General features: G+C 42.7%; 1 non-coding gene across 1 annotated transcript; it reads right to left on the reverse strand.

Moving 5' to 3' along the window:
* Positions 1 to 10,304: 10,304 nt before the first annotated feature.
* On the reverse strand, positions 10,305 to 10,388 carry Trnas-gga (transfer RNA serine (anticodon GGA)). The gene is given in 2 exon segments: positions 10,305 to 10,339; positions 10,349 to 10,388. It is a non-coding gene; the product is annotated as a tRNA-Ser (tRNA).
* Between the last annotated feature and the right edge of the window lie 10,639 nt (positions 10,389 to 21,027).

Here is a 21,027-nt window from a genome sequence, read left to right on the forward strand (position 1 = left end):
TTGTCTTTACTGTATTTCTCACCGATGTTTAAATCTTTTTTTGTAATCTATTATAGCCAATGACAAAAAATTCTTGGTTTTACTGTGTGTTATGTAAGTAATTTTGAATTCCGGGAAGTGGATATTTGCTGGAGGTTACTTCCGTTGTGTTGTCTTTTCTTTTAGTCCGGTTTCAGCTACTTAAAACTTGGGGCTTATAGTTATATTTATTTAAAATTTTGGAAAATTAATTGTGGGACTTCGACCTTGGAACCTTAATCTTAAAATTAAGTTTCAAGCTTAAACGTTGCAGCCTTCTGCCTTTGAAGAGTTATGGTAATTTATTTTACAATCTCGAAAACTTTATTGTGGACCTTCAGCCGTTTGTGTTGTATCTTGTTTATATTTGTCTATCCACCTTTGCCTTGAGACTTTCAGCCTAGCTGTGATTAAAAATATATTTGAATTATAGTGATTAAAATTCTTCTGGGTATTATGCCGCGTCATTGCTATAAACTAACTACAACAATAAACTAAAACCGACGTTTCGGCCGAATTGCAACGGCCTTCCTCAGGGCACGACTGGTTTTGCATGGGTATAGGTGCTTCTATTTATTACAGACTATCGATATCTGACGTCACTATTGTAAAACTTTTAATTGGCCCTCTAATATGATTGGCTAGTCACGACGTCAGGGAAGATGGAAGGAAAGAGGCTATTCGTGGATGTCCATGTCGTGAACGATTGGTAGCTGTCCGCCAATCAGCATTCGGCTTCTAGTCGGCAAGTTTTCCTCCTGGTGTGCTCGGAAGTGGACTGACAGTTGCTCTACCGCTGTTTGTGAGATACGTCCGTGTCCCGTGTAGCTCCTGCGCCGCGACCGCTCGCGGCCCGTTGGAGTGGGATGGCCGGCAGCCAGGACGCCGGGAGCTTGTAGCCATCCTCTCTGTTGATGTTGTCAGGCTGCTTAGTAATCACGATCGCCTCCCGTGTTTTGCGTTCTCGCATCCACGATTCTTTCCCCAGTTGTCGCGCTTCCTGGAACCTGATCGGTTGTCCACAGTCACGGTGGTGTTCCGCTATCGCCGATTTATTATGTTGTTGTAATCATACATAGCGTTCGTGTTCTGATACTCGTAAGCTGACAGGTCTCCCTGTTTCTCCTATGTAAGCAGCTCCACACTCACACCGCAGTTCGTAAACACCTGCAGTGTTAAGATTGTTGACTACATCCTTGGTGGAACCTATCATTTCGTGGATTCTGTGCCTACTTCGAAAATTTTCGTTTGAAACCTCGTCGGCGGAGGACGTTACCTAGCCGTTCACTGACGCCTTTTGCATATGGTACCTGTACCAGTGGAAGCTTCTCTTCTTTGCCTGCTTCTCGTATTCTGCTCCATTTGGTTTTAGCTACCTTTCTTATGATGTCATCATAGCCGTTGGCACGAAACGTGTGTTGTAGCTCCTTTAATTCTTCTTTGATGTTATTTTTATCGCTTATCCGGTAGGCTCGGGCAGTTAAAGTATGGAGAACCGAATACTTTTTAGCTGGGTGGTGGTGGCTCTCCGCGTGCAGGTACCTATTAGTGTGCGTTGGTTTCCGGTACACTTTGTGTGTACTTTCACATCCAGAAATGGCAAGGTACCATTGTTTTCAGTCTCGTCTGTGAACTTTACATTTTTGTGCCGGTTATTTAAGTGATGGAGGGAGTTTCCCAGTTCCGCTTCACCGAGAGGTCAGATAACGAATGGGTTGTCCACATGTCGTAGCCAACAACTGGGACGTAACGTAGTAGAAGCTAGGGCCGTTTCCTCAAAGGCTTCCAGGAAGATGTCAGCAGACACAGGGGAGAGCGGGAAACCCATTGCCACTCCATCTAACTGTTCGTGTCCTGAGGAAGGGCGTTGCAATTCGACAGAAACGTTGGTTTTTGGTTTATTATTGTTGTTAGTTTTTAGCAATGACGCGGCATAATGCCCAGAAGAATTTTAACCACTATCACACCGGCCGCGGACGCCTAAGTTCTTATATTTTAATTATTTTATTCGCTATTTTAACTGCATTTTTATCTTGTTGATTTTTAAGATTACTTATTTGGAGGCCTTCATGCGTGAAAGAATTTAGAAACTCATAGTTGTAAAAGTTCGGCTATGTGCCGCTTTGGTTGTAAATGTGTTACTAAATTACAAGTTTAAGGTGAAACTGACCCCAACCTTATTTGGCCCTTTCCACAATCCTAATCAACTGTTCAGCCCAGCGGGTTCAGCGGGCGTTTCACTAATCTTCCTATATGTCAGTCCCGTAGTGATCGTGAAGGAAATATGTCTGTTATTACAGTGCAAACAAATGCATTTAAGGATTCATCCTTAAGGGACTGGAACGGTATGAACCATTAAAATGGGGTTCGAAAACAAGGTACCCCTGGGCATGCGCGTAACACTTCGTTTGCATGATGTCAGTAGATGTAGTTGTAGAGAGGTCCTCTTCCACCGACAGCCGAACGTGTCAGTTTTACACCACGCACACAAACACCCACACACACACACACACACACACACACACACACACGGAGCCATGCTTTTCCCTTAAAAACATGCGAGCCGCAGGCCATACATCAGCGGCTGTCAGCAAGTGCAGACCACGTGACGGGCGGGCGGTTCGCCTGCGGTCAGTCAGCCGGCCTGAACTGAACTGAAGGGGCTCAGAACCGTCCACTCCAGCATTGGTTCCTGTCATTTATCTCTCTTTTTGCCACTGACAATGGCTTGATGTTATTAAGACCTACAGCAATAAATCTTCTGGCATTTATCGTGATGACGCTCTCCGGAATGGAGCCCTACAACGTAGAGTACGGCATAAATTTGGTAAAACGCACTAATGATATTTCAGTTCCCTTTCTTCTCATTAGTAAACATCAATATTTAAGAGTATCGTTCTCTGGAAGACATGGCATCACTATAAAATGCAAAGAAATGCGAGCGGTTCGTATCGTCTTATGTATACGTCTGTTAATAACACGGCTTTCTCCACTGTCGAAATACGTTTTGACTTCGCTTAATCTAGAACTCTTTACAGATTTTATTCACCTCCATACGGTAATCGAACATGTCAGTTTTGGCCCATGAAAAATACAAGGTATTACGAAAGCAAAGATATTACACCCCAATAGTTTTTGTTGTGAATAACTTTTTGTCAGTCGTACTTCATGGTCAATGAATTGGAAACGAGGCTCCTCAGGGTTCACTTTATCTCTAATCGTCTTTTGAATTACCTAAAACGACACAAGATTTTGCTGAAATCTTGTAATTGTGTGTGGAAAACAGTTTAACAGCAGTTACTGAAGACAAATGTCTGTAAAGGAAAATGTCTCTCACATTACAACAACCCTCTCGCCGGAGGTTAGAGTCCTCCCTCGGACGTGTGTGTGTGTGTGTGTGTGTGTGTGTGTGTGTGTGTGTTGCTGTTGTTCTTACCATAAGTTAGTTTAAGTTAGTTTACGTAGTGTGTAGGCCTACGGACCGATGAACTCTGCAGTTTGGTCCTATAGAAATTCACACCCAGATGAACATCTTTGAACATTAGTACAATTCGTCAGATTTTTATCCTCATGTGGCGTAACAAATTATAGGATTGTAAATTGTTGTGTGTTGTGACCTAAAGTACACACTGATAAGCCACACCATTACGATCAGTGTTCACCAACATACGAAGGTTGGAACTTTAATAGTGGCAACTATTTATTTACAGCTCGTACAAAATAGATACGTATTTTAAAGTTTTACTCACGTCAAAAGCACTAACCAGCATTGTGTATAGCCCCTTGCCAGCGATGTGGAAGTCGTAGCATACTCTTAGTAGTGTCAGTTGTGTTGACAGTTCGGGCGGCGCGGTCTATTGCCCGACGAATTTGTAGCAGTTCTGAAGCAAATGCCGTGAAGTGTTTCCTTCACTTTAGAAATCGAACTCACCAGGGCTTAAGTCAGGGGAGTGCTGTAGGTGGGGTAGAATTTATCAGCCCCATCAGTCAAACAAATCAGTAACAGCTTGCACTGTACGTGCTTGAGCATTGTCCTGCAGAAAGTGTCATCACTTCTGTCCGTATGCTGTTCATTTTTGGAACACGACCTACGACCAAAATGGTTCAAATGGCTCTGAGCACTATGGGACTTAACTTCTGAGGTCATCAGTCCCCTAGAACTTAGCACTACTTAAACCTAACAAATCTAAGGACATCACACACATCCATGCCCGAGGCAGAATTCGAACCTGCGACCAGCTTAGCGCCGACGAGTGTGTGAAACATAGACATCAATTTAAGGAAGAATATCCTGAGAATGTAAGTTTGCAGCACAGAGCTGTATGGTAGTGAAACATTGACTATAGAAAAACCTGAACAGAAGATAAACGAACGTTTGACATACGGTACTGCAGAAGAATGTAGAAAATAAGTGTACTACTAAGGTAAGGAATGAGGGAGTTCTTTAGAGAATCGGTGCGGAAATTAATATATGGAAATCACTGACAAGAAGTAGGGACAGGGGGTATGGCATGTGTAAAAAGATCAGGAAATAAATTCTTTGGCAGTAGAGGAAGACAGAGATTGCAACACTTCCAGCAAATCACCGAGGACGTGTGTTGCAAGTGATAATCTGAGATGATGAGGTTGGCACAAACTACAGAGGTCATCGGTCTGTAGCATTACACACTACTTAAACTAACTTACGCTAAGGACAAAACACACACCCATGCCCGAGGTGGGACCAAAACCTCCGACAGGGAGAGCAATGCGAACCTTGGCAAGGCGCCTCATACCGTGAGGCTACCTCCCGTGGTCGGTTGGCACAGGAGAGGAATTCATGATACCCAGAATCACACCAGTCAGAAGACTGATAACAAAAAAGTTATCACCATTACTTGAATGCAAGAGGTATTACAGATGTATATCGTGTACCATATGTAACGGAAATTCTGGAAGACTTCGGCCAGTCCAAGTATTTATTGACAGTGGATTTGAGAAGTTGCTGTGACCAGTTGGAAGTGGTTCTCTAAAACTGTCCAAAGGCCACCTTTACTGTTTCTTGGGCCCATTATCGATACTGTTGGATACAGTTTGATCTTAAAATGAGCAGCTATCTTACAGACTTCACTGTATTTCCGACTGAAAAGCATGTGCAGCAGCTGTAGGATGCTACCAAGAGACTACCAACTGTATGACTAAGACTAAGTATAATCAGTATCACTTCTGAACAGCACAATTGAAGTGAATAATTTAGGTCACGTGATTAGTCAGGAGGATGTCGGTACTAATTTATATTTGATTTCGGTACTCCGTGTTTCAGTGCCACCACAGACATCAAAACAGTATGAGCCATTTCTTGGGCCATATAATTATTATAGGAAATTCATTACGGAATTCGCTGAAATTTCTCCGCCATTGAATCGGTTGTTGAGAAAAAGATGTGAAATTACAAAGGTCCTCTGACGTGAAATCGCTTTTCAGAGCTTCGAACACGCATTAACGACGAATATGGTAATAGTGTTAAAGATTTTAGTGAGGGATTTATTTTAGTTTGTGATGCAAGTAATATTGTGATTCGATGTGTTGTTAACCAAAATATTGATGTCAAAGAGCACTAAGTGATGTATGCGTTTAGACTGGTAGTGGATGGGTGCCAGGAGGTGCCGTATTGAAACTCGGCCGGGTTTTTCAAATGGTTTATTCATTTCCACTACAGAGCTTTGTTCACCTCAGTCCGTGTCACAGGCCCCGCATTGCTGAGGAAGTACCCCCAGCGGCCAGTGCAATGCAACGCCGTGTCGTGCCGGCCTTGTTCGCCAGCTGTAGAGTTCAGTTTACGTCAGGATGGCTGCACAAGCAGCCAACTCAGTGGCCACCGCCCCCGTTCACTCTGCGCTGCTCCGCTGGGAGCTGTAGGCCGGCGCCGCTGTTGCTTCTTCGTCGGCTGGCGTAACTGGAAATGTGGTGGCAACGATCGTCCGTGCTATCCAGCGTCCTAATTTGCGGTCCGCACCTCGAGAAGTCTCCGGCGTGTGTCGGGAACCGAGACGACTGTCGTCGGCCTCAGAGGGTGGAACCAAGGACCCTCCGTGGACTGGGACACTGTCGCCCCATCTGTTGTTGCATGTAGCCCAGTGGTGGTGTAATCTCCCCACGGAAAATTACCCTCTACCACGCAATAATTAATAATGGTCAATCAAATCATCCACATTTATTTACGTTTGAAAAGTATCTGATCAGATTTTCTAGTAATATATGCGCCGACAGCTCGTCGACGCCAAGGTATTTTTCTAGTACGTTTATTCTTTGGAATAAGAGAGATACAGATATGTATTCTCCATGGTTATTATAGAGGGATAAAGGAACAGCTTCGGAAGTATCGGTTGGAAGATTGTCGGGTTGTTAAGAGACATATTTACTCTTCCTCTCGCTAAAGCGAGCTATTAACGTTTGTGCCACTAGCGTGATAGGTAAAGAGAAATAAAAAACTGTAGAAGCAATTACATAAGACTTGGAATCCACAGAAAACAGAACATGTACTGGAGATGGATGGAATATACAATTTTCCTCAGAAATAAGGTTTGTGACCATTTTATTCTAGAGTGAATGACGAATGAGTTCTTTGTCTGAATCATTGATGATTGTCTTGGCCCTGTAATTAGTGGGGAAGTTTCAGCTGTGACGAAGAGAGCCTGAATTTCCGAGTTTTTTGTAAATCGTCCAAAAAGGCTTCGTCCACATCTGAAATTCTATATCTGTCGTAAACTGAACGAATTGTTCAAACGATCGATTTTCCCAACTGAATGCAGCGCTTAATAATAATAACAAATGTAAATATCTTTTCCAGCAAGCCAGCCGCTGAATATTAAGACGAAGGGCTCCACCAGAGATTCTACTAGGCTGATTTCACGTAAATAATATATTTAAACTGTACACAGATAAAGGACAGAGAGAGAGAGAGAGAGAGAGAGAGAGACAGACAGAGAAAGCGAATGAAATTCAAGAAAATACTCAGAATCCTCCATTAGCATAATTGTAAATCTGTCTTATCACGGATCAGCCTAATTATAAAACAGGAAGCCCTAACTTTATTGTACCGATTTATGTGTGAGAGTGAAGGAGTAACAAAGGCGACAGATACACCTCTGTACAGACAAAACATTACACCAAGTTAGCGGCAAGCTGCATTCACATACTTTCTTCATTTACAGTAGTAGAATTCATTATAGTGGGACACGCGCCGCCGTCGAGGAGAGCTGCCACACTTGAATGAATGTCGTTAGAAAACACCTATTTATACTCTGCTGCACGCCTCTGTTTCGCTAACGCATCGCTCCAAGTCACGTATGCACCACATCCCGGTTGCGCCAGTGGGCCCCTTCTCCCTGTAACTTGCGACATGCAAACCGCTGCGTTTACGTTTTTCAGTGGTTCGATGGCCACTGTGGCCTCCATTCCACTTCGCAACCACTGGTCAGAGTAACTTACTGCAATCCGACGAGCACCAGGCTATAACTTGTGGGCTCCGAAATATTGCACCAAATCCAACTTCCCTGTCTTAAACTGTTGTGCCACTACAGACTGCTGAATAAGGCAGAGTGGAATCATTCTGCCACAGAAAATGAGATGTTGGCTGTTGTTTGTATTGTGACACATTCTGTTGTTAACTTGTATCACATAATGTTCATAGGAGTAAGAGATGGCACTGGGATATTGTGGTTGCTAGGACTGAAGAATACAGTGAGCAGATTAACACAGTAGGCTTTGAAGTTGAGCGAATTTGAATATGAGTGATACACCTTGCTAAACGAACAGGACAGGTAGTCTAAATTGTGGAAAGGGCCAAAATAAGAGGCTGTCAGTTACACTCGAACATACAACTTTATTTATTTGACCAAACATTACAAGATCCAAGAAAATAAAAAAAACAGAGCATAATATTTTGGAACTTAATAACCAGCTTAATAACCGAAAAAATCTCATGCTTTAAGGGCAAGACCTCTTTAATTTAAAATCGGCTGAATGTCAATAACTTAAATCTCAAGAAAATTAAACTTTTTAAAAAAAGTCAAGGGCCTTACTTAAAACGTCTTTAAAGGCTCAAACAATCTTATGCCTTAAGGGCTAAACAACCTTAATTTAAGAATCGGTTGGATCCATACAAATACAAATAAGAAAAGGCTGTACATCCAATGGCTCTCAGAGGTTTCCGAGGGTAGGCCTGGAATTCAAACACGAACGCTCGCTTAGGTGAGACAGGCTGTCGGCGCAACCATTCTCGATCCAACAACAACCCAACTGACAGACAGTCAATGGACCCACCGGCACGATAACACCCGCTCCTCCTGACCAGCACCCAACACGGAGCTCAATGGAACAACATAGAGGGTATTGGCGTCCACAGCCAATTATTTGTTGAGCTGTCAAACTACACACCATGCTGGACAGCTAGAACAGAATGAGGAAAATACACTGTCTGAGTTTACGTCAACGGCCAGGGTAGGTAACTGGAACGTTAACGACCACAAGGCAGAAGATTCCGCTGGTGCACTTCAATTCAAAATAACCAATTAGAGTTAAACTCCACCGTAGGGTGGCTAAAATTTGCGAACTTGAAAACACACGTTGTTGCTCACAGGAATGTCCCAACAGCCGACAATGAAATCCAAACGACACAATGTGAATACTCGTGACCTGCAGGTACATTAAGTCAAAACTCAACTTTCGTGTCCAGGATCAGTGAGCCACGGACCTCATAGCAATGGGAACAGCACCACACAGTCCGACCGAGCGTGGACGCCTCCAGCTGCCTCGGCCAAACTACGCGCCGTGAAGATTTTCTTGCTGCTCCACCCCAACAGACCAATTGCCCAGGCCCGAAAATAGTGAAAAGATTAAAATATACGTCGGGGAGTTCAGGTGTGTCGCCAGTAGTCAACGAGCACTGGCTGTCGACGCCTCACTGGTGCTCCATCCCTAACTTCACTGCTGCTGTGTCCCGACTGCACTGCTGGTCCATCTCCAACTGGCTGCCAGACACAACCCAGAAATACTACCGGTCACTCCAGAGATGGTACAACAGCGCACTTATCGATATGTGCTGCTGCTGCCACTGATGGGGAAGTAAGACAGGAAGTTAGTGACACCAGTAAATGAAATAAGAAAACGATGGGGCAGTACCGTAATAGAAGATGACAAACAATAAATAGCATGAATACGAGCTGTGCACGGGTCAATGAGGTGGCACAGAAACCTGGAAAACAGCATGGTAATGCTGATAGTTCGAATAGGAAGACCTAAGTTTTGCAAGCATTGGGTAGAAACATTGCCGAATATGGACAGTCTAATGCAGGTGATCCTGACTGCCAGCTATTCAGGTCAGAGCTGGAATTAGGAATATATGAAGGCTTGCTGTGCACAGCAATGAAAGACAAACCTCATGTGTACAACCTGTAGCATCTAGGGATGAAATATTGCAGCAGCACATGACCATGTTTCAGCAGATAATAGCACATGAAGAGCGACTGGCTAAGGAATGGTTGAAGTCTTAACGGAAGATAAAGAAACAGGGCGTGATACAATATGTCAAGAATTGTACACTTGTTCACAAAATGCCATCCACAGTCACCGGTGAACCACATTATATGGGTTACAAGAACCATACGAACATTTCTCAATTTTAGGGACTGATACTCTGGGCCCATTTAATCGTACATACAAAAAGTAACGGTTACAGATTGAATATGACAGATCATTTTCTCGCGTTTTGTCACAATCGTTGCTATTATTGACCAACAAGTGGGTACAGTAACATATGCTCAGGGCATTTATTTTATGTCTGAGTTAACGAAATAGCTATCTAGTTGATACAAATTTGAGAACTACAACCTAGTCCTTTCCATCATGAGCATGAGGGCAGAACAGAATGTGTGTATCACGTTGTTTCAAAGATGCCGAGTCATTACGTGAACACCCATCTCCCATTCATCGTGTCAGGATAAAACTCTAAAATAGATAAGGGAACTAGACTCTCAAACATGGTCCACAACTCCCTGCGTTATTTGATTCAGTGAAACCTATGTATGGAAGGAACGGTGATTCAGCAAAGAAATTTCCAAAAATATTACGTGATGATTGGCAGAGAGTGAAAAACCGAATACAAAAACTCCAATCGTCAAGAGGAGCAGGACAACGAATGATTCAAATGGCTCTGAGCACTATTGGACTTAACAGCTGAGGTCATCAGTCCCCTAGAACTTAGAACTACTTAAACCTAACTAATCTAAGGACATCACACACATCCATGCCCGAGGCAGGATTCGAACCTGCGACCGTAGCGATCGCGCGGTTCCAGACTGAAGCGCCTTGAACCGCTCGGCCACCCGGGCCGGCAGCGGGACAACATGCAGGTAAGTTCTCGCAGTACCGAAGTGACGAATCCCTATGCAATCAAGGATAAGACAAAAAGATTCTTGACCTGCTACCACATACAGTAGGTGATACTAACGATCACCTGTCAATGTCAAGTTGCAATTACCAATGAAAATACTGTTGTACACAAGGGACGTGTGAAGCATGTGCTAACAAGTGAAGTTCTAACCTAATAAATAAAGTGGTACAGTATAGTGACGAATCCCTATGCAATCAAGGATAAGACAAAAAGATTCTTTACCTGCTACCACATACAGTAGGTGATACTAACGATCACCTGTCAATGTCAAGTTGCAATTACCAATGAAAATACTGTTGTACACAAGGGACGTGTGAAGCATGTGCTAACAAGTGAAGTTCTAACCTAATAAATAAAGTGGTACAGTATAGTCTCTGGTTGAAAGTAAAAAACTTGCATTTGTGAAACAGACTGCAATATTAAGTGTATTACGTTACATTCAATAGAAGTGAATGCTTAGAGGAATACGATCGAAGCCCTATCTGTTGCAATTGAGGTGATAATCGAAAATGTGATACTGAGTTTTAAAACTTTTTCAAGACACTTTTAACTTGACTGAGGTCGCAAGCTGCTGAATCTCTAACTGTTCGCTTCCATTCAAAAAGTCCGTCAAGTGTAGTAGCAGCAGCAAAGTTACTGCTTCAATAATCTAATCACTAAGGATGAATTCTGGTATATCACCATGCCCCGAGACCAAAGCATATGGAGCAAACGAGTGGATTCACCACAGCTGAAGGAGAAGACCCAGTCACCATCGGCCAAGGTGATGGTGTTTGTGGAGACTGCCGAAGTGCGATGCCAACAGATCATGCGTGTAGGTTGCAGTCGCCACAGAAACGCGTTAACAAAATCTCCAGAGAGGACAGAGAAAGCTTTCGAGATGAAGCACAGCAGGAAGCAGTCCTAGGATGTGATTTCGCTCCACGGAAACGCCCCGTCTATTTCTGCGCAGGATATAGTTTCACGTCCTGCTTCTCTAGACTATTACATTTTGTACAATTCAGTTCCCACCTCCCATTATCATGAACGACAGTAACTTCTTCCTCCTTCCTCCGTTGCAGAAATCAGTGTAGGCAGGCGTTTCCATAAAGTCAACGAGGTTATTTTCAAGTTTGAACGTTTCTTGAGGAGTCAAATCGAAAATTAGTAAAACTAAAGTGTCCGCCAAGTCGTCCGGCATTAGAAAAGTGTGTATCATTGACGGATGACTAATTAGAGGAGCACTAACATCATCACCAAGTCATAAACGAGGCTAGACATTTTCGGCGGGATACTTTAAACTTTACGTATTCGACACTCTTCGTAAAGGGCTGTAATTATGCAAATCGATATAATTTGCATCCAGGACCAACCAACGCCTGGAGACCCGTACCTAACAGTCTTCATACTGATAAATAGAACAACAAAAGTACCAGAATAATCCCGAATTAATGCAACAAAAAACATCCATTATCCTGAAGTTTAACTGCCATTGTGTTTAATGTGGGCTAAGATGCTGTCTCATAAAGCTCCAGTGGCATCACAATGCTTTGGTTATATTTTTCTGCCAGAAGTTTTAATGATACGGATTTTGGATCTGAATGTGTGATGTACGCAGCTGGTCTTTATCTGGGTTTTCAGTTGAATGGTGGACTAAACAGCTGCGGAAATGAGAAGGAAACGGCCACAGGGCGAATTCCACGACAACGAGAAGTGACGGCTGCTACGATTCTAGGCCTAACAGCATCTGCAAGAAGTTTTAATGAAGCAAACCAATGTCTGTTCCGCTGCGGACGTAGAGCCATGCGACGGGAGAAAAAGAACTTCTGTGAGACTGTTATCGTGTCCCTTATTTTCACTGGCAGTTCCTGCGCTACGGAACAAGACTATAATGTCACCGTTGTTTGACAAATGACAAAGGCAAGTTATGCCTTCATTTCTTGCGCTTACCTATGACGTTATACTTCCAAGTTCAGCGTATCCAAGTTCCAGAGCACTGATAACAAATGGAGCGACATTTCCGTCGGTTACACTATATACTTCTCGTCTTTTCTATCCTGATCAAGATAAGATAGAGAAAGGGGGTGAGGCTTTGTCACAACATTTAACACCATAATTAATATTGTAAATATTTTGCACTGATTAATTCTGTTCAATGTCGTGTTACTCACTGTGTAATGTCTTTGATCTAATGAAGAGGAAAGTTGTGTAAAATGTTTTCCCTTTACTATTTACATTCTTTGTAATAATTAGAGGGAAATGATATTCAATTATGTGGCTTTTGTGTTGACATGTTAATGTATTTAAATATAAAGCTTTTTTAAACGATGTTTATTTACATCTAAGTACAAGCTGGTTCATACCTAGGGACTTGCATTGTATAAAATGAAAAGCAACAGTACTTCCCACCTGCAACGGAAGTGAGTTGGCGCGCTAGGAAAAGGTGAATGTGGCGCTCAGTCTGGGCGCCAAGTGAGAGAGCCCAGTCAGTCGGCAGCTAGCTGGATTAATATGGAAAGGTCTGGGATGTGTGTATGACTCTAAAATGGTGCTCTATTATTGGAAAAGGCTTTAAAGTTGCTAATTTCGTTGCTAAGAAGAAAGTAATAGAGCCAAATACATCCAGAGGAAAGACCATGTAGCCACCATGTACTCGCCACCAATATTGCGCCGTCACTTCAGCAAAATCTAAGAGGTCAGATTTATATCTACGTATGAACCAGTACTATTAATTTGCAATAATAAGGCAAATTATGTTAAACAGTGTGTCAGACCCCTGAATTGGTTCCTCTCATCATACCTCTGAGGACCATTCCACATAATTACTAACATGCGAGTATCCTGTAAATGAAAAACGATTGAAAATAAGTGATTGTTGGTGTTGCTTAATTCTGAAAGCAACAAGATGTGTAGAAATACCGTGGGTTTCATTGAAATCAAGAGAGGTAATTAGTATTGCGTTTATGAAAACCTCCATAATGTCTGATTTGCTTTAATTCAAAGTATTTGTGCTTCAAAGGTTAACTGCATTTAATCCTGTCAGTGAAAATTACTAGTTATGCTAATGATAAAAGGAAGTACGTTATTTTGAGGTTAGTTAGAGTAAAATGCATTTAAAGTCATACTTAAGGACCTTTTTGAAAGATCACCTGCATTAACTGTTTTCAAAGTCCTGCAAGGTGAGTGAAATGTGTGAAAGAGTAATACGTAAATTTGCCTCTTAAAAATCGTCTAAGAGAAGTGTGTTTAGTTTACTTTAGTGTAATGGTCAGTTGAGAATCCCCACTGTAGTGTTGTTTAATATGAAGAAACATTATTGAACAGTGAATTTACTAATTGCATTATGAAGTAACTCTAGAGTTTTGTGTGCTTTCTGTCAGAAAAATAGGAAAGACAGTTCGAGGACTCCCACTTAAGTCTTTGCCTATGAAAAATAGTTACTGTTATTGCTTTTATTCAAAAAACACAAATAAAATTGCTTCATAGAGAGTGTAAGAATCCTGTTGCAAGTGACTTATAATTATCTTTGTACTATATGAAAAGTAACCATTGAAACAGGACTATGTCCATGGCCAATTTTGGTTTAATAGTGTCTTTCACAACATTTGATAATGAGATAACGTATATATGACACAGTATTACAGTTGAGAATAGATAGTGTCAATAGTTCCTGTGAGAACTTGCACATATTATTTATAACTGCTGGTATTCACCGTACCAACTTCTCTGATTATAGTAGAGTTCCATTGCACTTCACTGGGAAAGAAGTAATGGTAGCTATCCTTTGTCAAAATTCAATACCGATTGTTTAAAAGTAATGTTCATATTACTATCCCTATTTAGGCTGGCGACCGTATTTTATTTCATTTAAGTAAACTTTGCTGCCTAAGATAATTCCCAAATTTCAATCTTTAGCTTTCTGGTTTCTACTGTTACATTAAATTCAGGTTCGGTAATCCAGACCCATTAGGCAACTCACGGTCAATTTACTCAAATCCTCCCACAGGGTAACATTTGCTGCTTTGGAATACCATATTTGGTAATATGCATTATGCTGGTATAACAAACAGTGCAATATAGTGGTGTATTTGCCTTTTCCCGCTACAGTATTATCTATTGGGCAGTAAGTGTTATAAACTGATTCTTAAAATCCAAGAACTAGTTTTTTGAAGGAACAGAGACATCTAGTTACATCTTTGGGTAGAATAATGGTGTCCACAATCACACATATGCTACTTCCTGTAGCTTCTACAGGGTAAGGTTATACACCTCCTTTAAAAACGGGTCTGTAATCAAATAATATTAAACGTAAATAAAGACTCCCATTTCAACATATAAGGTTGGAGGGAAGTGGGATGTCAGCTTCTGGGAGAATAAACATAAAATAAACGAGGTGTTGGTTTAACCTGCTGATCTCTCAGTGGGAAGTATATTGATAACATTGGTCTGACTCAGCACCTTATCGTCACTGGAATAGAAAACCATTAGGTGTATATAAATACGTTAAGCAGTCATGCTAGGTCTGCACATAACATCATGTTTTTGCTAAGTGATAATGTAGTACATGATACTGTTAGAGTATACATGCCTCCACTCAGTAGCTGTAAATTTTTCCTGTACACTTCGGATAGATAATTGTGCTGTCTGTCGGGTAGAGAGAGGAAATCACTAATAAGTGATCAGATTAATGAGAATTTCATAATAGTAGCTAACGCAAAAAAAACGTATTTACCAAATGTAATACCCACTTCAAACTGAATATGCCATATATTTTGCCAAAGGTAGCTCAAGATAATAGTACACTGATAAATAATGAGTTCACTCTAAAAGCGGGAGTTAAACACAAGTGTATCCTTTGAAAATGTAGTCTCAGATCATGATACACAGTAAGTCATATTACATTACTTAGCTGCAAGAACAGTGCAGAAACAGAGAAAACAATGAGGGTCATTAAAGACAAATGAAAAGGAAACTTTAGAGAAAACTTTAAAATGCTCTCTGGGATATCTCCAGTGAGCTTAACGTAACCTCTAAAATGAGATATTTGTAAAGTTTTTGAAAAATGTGACGACAAAAATATATTTACTGCAACATTATGAATTCTTCGTAAATCCGTTGAGCAATAGAAGTACAACAGTACCTTTAGAACGAAAAGAGATGGACCAAGTGACGAACCTGAAACATTTTCAAATAATTCACAGTACAGTAACATTTTTTGTACGCATATCTAGGATCATACATACCTTGTCAGAAAATGAACGAACTGAGGTAGGGTTTCGCAATCACGGAGGAAAGCGGTATAAACGCTCGCAGTATGTCGGTGGGCTTTATCTTGCAGAAATGTAATCCCAAGATGGCTTGCCATCAAGGGCAACAAAACGAGACACAGAATGTAAGGATGCCGCGGATGACAAGAAAAACTTTCCTGCTATGGAAAGAAATGACACCCCAGACTACCATTCATGGTTATCGGGCGAATGGCTGGCGACAATCAGCGTGGTCCCACCGGTATCCGGAGCGCCCCCAGATGGCATCACATTGACTCGAGTAGAACTGTCTCCATAGATTAGTCGGGTTTAGAACCGAGAAATGACCAGCGAAGACATGTCTGGAGGCGCCCCAGTTAGAAAAGGAATACCACCAACCTGATTGTCGCGCGCCCTGCGTCCTGACAAACAGGACTGATCATCCGGTGTGGCACTTCATTTCATAGAAGGGCCCCTTTTCTTGTCATCCGCGGCACTCTTAAAGCACAGTGATACTAATGCGTTATTCATATCAGTGGCAGGCCATCCCGGACTTACATTTCAGTAACACAATGCCTCTCCGCACACGACGAAAGGTTCTAGTGCGTGTCTCCACGCTTTCCAAACCCTACCTTGGCCAGCAAGGTAGCGGATCCCTCCCTAACTGAGAACGACTGAAGCGTTAAGGGCAGGGCTGCAAACCATCTCAGGGTTCTGAAGACCTAACGCGCAGACTGATCAGGCACGATATCCCTCGGGAGGACATACAGCAACTTTATCAATGCCATCCCGAAAAACTGCTTGCATGGCGGTCAGAGGTGGACCAACGCGTAACTGACATGCTCAGTTTGTGAAGCTCTTACTCTTGAATACATCATCCAATTTTCCTGATATCGTAATCTTTCTATAAAAGTCTCTCTACCTTCCTGTGGTGTCAAGTGGATTGGAATCCATTTTTGGATTTTATAGAACTCGACGCGACGGGATGACCGAGGAAATTTTATCAGTGCATATGGCCACAAAACCATGCATTCGCATACTGTAATCATTTTTTTTGTCTGTACATGTACATCACACCTACCGGCTTTCCCCTCATTCCAATTCAAATAATTTCTTGGTAGTACGTTTCTTTTTCTTTTTCTTTTTTTTTTTTCGCCCTAGCCTGTATTCCGTCGAATTCGCTGCAGCTAAGTAGTGAGTAGTGTTTTACGACCATTGTTTCACTGGGTTGTCTAAGTCCCATGTGCACCCTCTACCCCTGGCATCTTCCTTCTACTGTCCGCATAGGCCGCCCTCTGTGTATCTTACGTATATCTTACGCAGTAGCATCGAATACGGAAGGCAACCTGCTTGCGGACCCCACGTCATCTTTCACCACACCTACTAGTGCTCGCGGTTTCAGAGGTGGACGGAGAACTAATTGTTTACCACGTTGCGCCAGGATTCTGACGATTTTGTCCGATACTTTGCTGCCGCCATTGTATTGTCCTCCATCTCATCCCACACTATGTGATCAAAAGTATCCGAACACCCCCAAAAAATACATTTTTGACATTAGGTGCATTGTGCTGTCACCTACTGCCAGGTACTCCATATCGGCGACCTCAGTAGTCATTGGGCATCGTGAGAGAGCAGAATTAGGCGCTCGGAGGAAGTCACGGACTTCGAACGTCGTCAGGTGATTGTCACTTGTCATACGTCAGTACACGAGATTTCCACACTCCTAAACATCCCTAGGTCCACTGTTTCAGATGCGATAGTGAATTGGAAAGGTGAAGGGACACGTACAGGACAAAAGCGTACAGGCCGACCTCGTCTGTTGACTGACAGGGACTGGCGATATTTGAACAGGGTCGTAATTTGTAATAGGCAGACGTCTATCCAGATCATCACACAGGAATTCCAAACTACATCAGGATCCAATACAAGAGCTGTGACAGTAAGGCGGGATGTGAGAAAACCTGGATTTCATGGTCGAGCGGCTGCTCATAAGCCACACATCACGCCGTTAAATGCCAAACGACGCCTCGCTTGGTGTAAGGAGCGTAAACACTGGACGATTGAACAGTGGAAAAGCGCTGTGTAGAGTGACGAATCACGGTACACAGTGTGCGTATGGCTAACGTCCGGTGAATGTCATCTGGCAGCGTGTGTAGTGCCAACAGTAAAAATTCAGGGGCGGTGGTGTTATTGTGAAGTCGTGTTTTTTTCATGGCAGGGGCTTGCACCCTTAGTTGCTTAACGTGACACTATCACAACACAGGCCTACATAGATGTTTTTAAGCACCTTCTTGCTTCCCAGTGTTGAAAAGTAACTCGGGGATGACGATTGCATCTTTCAACATGATCGAGTACTGGTTCACAATGCACGGCCTGTGGCGAACTGGTTACACGACAACAAAACCCCTTTAATCAACTGGCCTGCATAGACTCCTGACCTGAATCCTATAGTACACCTTTGGGATGTTTTGAAACGCCGGTTTCGTGTCTGGCCTCACTGATCGATATCGATACCTCTCCTCAGTGCAGCACTCCGTGAAGTATGGGCTGACATTCCCTAGGAACCCTTCCAGCACTTGATTGAATGAATGCCTGATAGACTGAAAGCTGTCATGAAGGCTAATGGTGGGGAAACACCATATTGATTTCCAGCATAACCGATGGAGAGTGCCACGAACCTCTAAGTCATTTTCAGCCAGGTGACTGGATGCTTTTGATTGTTGGACCAGAACGCTCTGCCTGAAAGCTAGTCAGAATTTTCTCTCGCCGTATATGCCCTCAATACGTTGTTAAATTGGTAAAGCTCCAAAAGGCTCTCTTCGGTACTGCACTAGCACTGTGGACCACTGTGCGTTACACTTCTCATTGTGTGACGGTTACTAGCTCCTAGAGGATTGCCAGTGTGAGTGACTTTCCTGTACATACTGTGTCACATGGTGCAATTAGCTTTGAGTTTGACAAGGACGTCCAAAAAGGGAAGTTCGTCACCTCCATGATGATTTTATAACTTGGATATAGAGAGGTTTAATGTTGGAGGAGCTCCTGGAGCGTTTCCCCTCACATTGGCAACACCGCAAAGGTGTGAACAATACATATGAAGAACCATGTGGGCTTCAGTGTAGCTTACTCCAGAGGCTTGCCCGAAATCTAGGCTGAAGGCAGGCAATGGAGATGCCATCCGATTGATCATAATAGTCACCGTTGAAGAGAAATAATTAGCTCCGAGGACAGCTTCGAGAAAGTTCGTCTTTGTGGGGCTGCACATATCCCTGAAGTGAAGTGCTGGAAGGGATCCGAACATGGCATGCTTTTGAAGAAGGAGAACATATCAAAGTCCTCCATAAGGTTCTGGTTACCAAGGTGTACTGATTGCAGACGTTGAATGAAATGTACCTGATACAGTGCTGCCATTTATACGTCGTTTGACGTTTGGCCAGCTGGTATGCCAGTGGTCCTATGTTGCTTATAAGAGACTGTATAGGATGATCTTGTTATGTGAACTTATGCTAAGCAGTACGATGGTTTTCCTTTTATCACTGTTGCTCGTGTGTCCTTTTGATATCCTGTTTTCTGGGTCCTTGGGTAAGGTGACCAATTTGCTATTGCTCTCTTACAGCGGAAGTATTACAGCGGTATTCCATTTATCTGCAGATAAAATGACTGATCAAGGGTCAGAGCGTTCTCCGGTGGCAGCTCTTTCCGCCTTCGGGATGTTTGTCTTCGGTGGAGCAGCGCTGGTTTCATCTTCCTCATCGCGTATGGATAAACTGGAAATTACATGTTCTATACGACTAATGAAATCAGGAATAGGTGTAAATGTCGGCGTAATTTATGGAGATACATTCATATAACTGTGACTGAGAACTTTGAAAAACGGACTCTAAAATTTTATTCGTGGTTGTCAATCAGCAGCTGTGAAGCACGTTTAAAGAATAGAAATAATCAGTCGTCAGCTGCACAGATTGGTCGCAGTCAAGTCTTCCAAGGAAGCACTTGAGGTATTGTTTTTTGTTTTTTTTGTTTTTGGTTTTAGGGCGCAAAACTGCTATGGTCATTAGCGCAAACTTGAGGTAAGAATTCACGACATCCAGAAACACGCGACCCTAGTATGCAAATATCGAAAATTATTTAGAGGAGCGTATGGAGCCTGAAGATGGCATACTAAATTGCTGATAGGGAAAATAAAATAAAATAACTCCTCAATTTGCACGGCTGTTTGGCGAATTTCTCTGTTAAATATTTGACCATCTATGTCAGACGTCCACAATGGATTCCTCGCTTTTTTTTATTCTGTACTCAATTTTTGTAGGACTCTATCATCCAGAGTTTAATTAGCGACTGCTTCCGATGTAAGCTTCACTGTATGATCTTCTGGGGATGGCAAATTACGTTGCCGAACTATTCAAGAAGTTAATAAAAATTCCAGCAACTGACGACTGATTATTTCTGTTCTTAAAAGAAAACAGACTGGGGTATGGGAGCGAGTCTTGTGGCGAGGAAGCGGGTGCAGCTTTGATAGTACACTGGCCGCGAGTGTTGGCTGCGCGTCACGTCACGGATTGCGCGGGCCCTCCGTCCGGAGACTGGAGTCCCCCTTCGGGCATGGGTGTGTGTGTTTTGTTCTTAGCATAAGTAAGTTTTTAGTAGTGTGTAAGTTTAGGGACCGATGACCTCAGCAGTTTGATCCCTTAGGAATTCACATACATTTGGGACGGCCCACTCGTTTAGACAGCTAACGGAGGCCGCACTGTGGCTGTGCGCAGAGGAGCCGCGTGAGTGTGGCGGTGTCATCAATAGATGACGGCACCTCTGCGTCTAAGTGACTGGCGGACCAGGTAAAGTCATGTCTGAAACGTGATCGTGACTTTCAGGAACACGGCGCCACAACTAACGCACCGCTACAATTTGCAAAAATTGAAGGGCACCATCAAGTCCAGGAGACCTGGAATGTCGACGGGCAGTATCAGTCTGTTGCGGATAATGTTCTCAAGGTTGTTACTATTACGTTGCAGAAGATTCGCTCGAAAGCCCATACACATCCTTCATAAAGTCCCGATCTCTTCTGACGCGATCTTCATATTTTTGGAGCCCTAAAGAAAAACATTCACGACCACCGATTTGCTTCGGGCGAAGAAATGGACAACTGAGTACAATCATGGTAGAAATATTTTTCCATACAGGCACTCGCCGCCTTGTTTACGACTGGGATAAATGTATTAACAGTTTTTGTGATTACTAATGAGACAATAAACATTTCACTTACTTTTTTCCCACCTGTCTCGTTTTCATTTGACTGCCTGTTACACAGAAACGTTGTCATATTTTAAGGAGAGGAAAGCACACTTGCGAGAT

Source organism: Schistocerca nitens, chromosome 8 (genome assembly GCF_023898315.1).
Source record: "Schistocerca nitens isolate TAMUIC-IGC-003100 chromosome 8, iqSchNite1.1, whole genome shotgun sequence".
NCBI classification, from domain to species: domain Eukaryota; kingdom Metazoa; phylum Arthropoda; class Insecta; order Orthoptera; family Acrididae; genus Schistocerca; species Schistocerca nitens.